The sequence below is a fragment of the Priapulus caudatus genome, unplaced genomic scaffold (genome assembly GCF_000485595.1).
Source record: "Priapulus caudatus unplaced genomic scaffold, Priapulus_caudatus-5.0.1 Scaffold1271, whole genome shotgun sequence".
NCBI classification, from domain to species: Eukaryota; Metazoa; Priapulida; class Priapulimorpha; order Priapulimorphida; family Priapulidae; genus Priapulus; species Priapulus caudatus.
In genome coordinates, this window is record NW_014578332.1 from 73,602 (window position 1) to 76,198 (window position 2,597).

Sequence of the window (2,597 nt, forward strand, 5' to 3'; positions counted from 1 at the left end):
GCGTGCGTGCGCGCGCGTGCGTGTGTGTGTGTGTGTGTGTGTGTGTGTGTGTGTGTGTGTGTGTGTGTGTGTGTGTGTGTGTGTGTGTGTGTATACGAATATTGTCTGTTTAAAGTAAATCGAAGGTTAACAGTAGAAGTGCATTATATCCTCGTTATATGGCTATAGTTTAAGTGTATTTGCACTTCCCCGCGCTTGTGATAAGGCTATGTGTGTATACATATGAGACAAGTACACAGACACACATGCAATACTACCAGGCACGCTACCACCAACACATGCACAGCCGCCACCAGCACAGTCGTGCGGTCCGCCTGCTCTCCCGTGAATGCGGACAGGCGCGGATAAAGGGATCAAGCAGGACTTAACATGGATTTTCATGAGTAGGATCATCGCACAGATGCCGACAACAGATGCCGACAACATAGCTGCTGCCGTGTCGAGCAGCGCGCATTCATTCGTGCGTTCGCGCGTTAATGTTATATTAATATTCCTGGCGATTTCACCGGCTGACGCGAGAACCGGAAGTGCAATAAATATACGCGATATATCTGGCGCGTAGCATTGAGTTTTGCGATCGTGTGCTGACACAGTGAGGGGACGGGGGAGCCGTGCGGCGGGGGTGAGGGGGAGGGGGTGGCTTACGGCTCGACGTTTTCTCTCCATATGGTTACAAGTTTATTGTCTCGCTACATTTGCATATTTTCTCTCGGAGCGCGGGACAATGGCGGCGAGTTTTTCTCCGCCGGCCGCGTTCACAATATAAACACCTGCCGGCTATTGTGCGCGGTATTACACTAGTCATGGAGCTGCACGCAGGCCAGGGCTAAGTCCCTCACTTCGCCACCCGCTCCCCCAACAACCTTTACGAAGCGTCGATTCCCCCCTTCCATCAACCCTCATCTCCAGGCGACTCTTCCTATACTCACATTACTCCCACCACACCTTTCCCACCTCAGCATACCCCTTCCCTTCTTTCTATTACTCATCCTCCCTCATCACCACACATTGTCCCTACTACTTCCCCATCTCTTCCATACATCCGTACACCCACTCATCTCTCTATATACTATCGCTACCTTCCTTCCAATACATTCCCAAACCCCACATACCCTTCCCCATGCCCTGCTGGCTTTTAACGCGCCCACACCTTTTCCACACATCTCCACCTCCTCTTTCTCCATACCCGCTTCGCATCCTTCTCACATCCCTGCCTCTGGCGCCGTCACACCGGCATTAACATGATGAGATAACTATTGGTTAACATAATCAGATAGGACGCAGAATGGTCGTCTGATTTTACAACAAGATCAGATGTAAATCTGAGATACGATGAGTGCAGTGTTTTCCCCTGAAGTGCATATGCGTGCGCATACCACATTGAATTACATTGTATACTGTATTACAAACGCGTTGTAAACTGGTATTCTATGCCCCCACCCATTCTATATTGCGTGCTTTTATTGAGTGTACGTATTCCATATGAGCGCCTTTTTGTTTATTATGTGTGTACTGTAATCCAAGCCGCTCGACGTGAAATAACAGTTTAAACTCCAATATGGCAAGAGTATTGAAAGAATGTTAGGGTCCATAAGTAGTGGATGGCTGACGTCAAAAGTGGAGAATGGTAATGGATGTGGCTGGGAGGTATCTGGGAAGATACAAGGTGTAATGAGAGTTGATACAGGGTGACAGGAGGGTGGATACAGGGTGACATGAGGGTAGATACAGGGTGACATGAGGGTTGATACAGGGTGACATGAGGGTGGATACAGGGTGACATGAGGGTGGATACAGGGTGACATGAGGGTGGATACAGGGTGACATGAGGGTGGATACAGGGAGGTATGAATCTTGATAGGGGTGACATGAGAGTGGATACAGATAGCGTGGAGGGTAGTGGAGACAGGGCGTCTGCGAATTACATGAATCTAGCGACAGGTACACGTGCAGACAGGTATAACCGATGATTGGTACATCCATGCACAGGTAGGTGGTATACACATCAACGAGCCGGTATATGTCCGTAGACATACATCGGCGCAACGAGGCCATAGCCTGCGATGTGTTAGGGACGCGCGGCTGCTTATGCATGCATGTACCGACCCGCGCATGTCCGCAGGGTATTAGAGGCCGGCGCCAGGCTGCAGCGGGGCACCGGCAGCCGACTGTCGGAGAGAGTTACCTGCGAGCGGCAGCGTGATGTGCTCCGACGTTCCGACATGGCGCATCTGTGAACGGCAATTTGTTGTCACGCCGCCGGACCCCCGATCTAGACAAACAGCGGTGCTGATGCGGGAAGAAGATAGCCGATGCCGAATGAGCAATGATGAGAGACTCATGGTCCGCGCATCGCTGCAGGAGAACGAGAGGAAGAATAGATGGAGAGATAGGAAAGAGGAAGAATGGATGGAGAGATAGGGAAGAGAAAGAATGGATGGAGGTATAGGGAAGAGGAAGAATGGATGGAGAGATAGGAAAGAGGAAGAATGGATGGAGAGATAGGGAAGAGAAAGAATGGATGGAGGTATAGGGAAGAGGAAGAATGGCTGGAGAGATGGGGAAGAGGAAGAATGGATGGAGGTATAGGGAAGAGG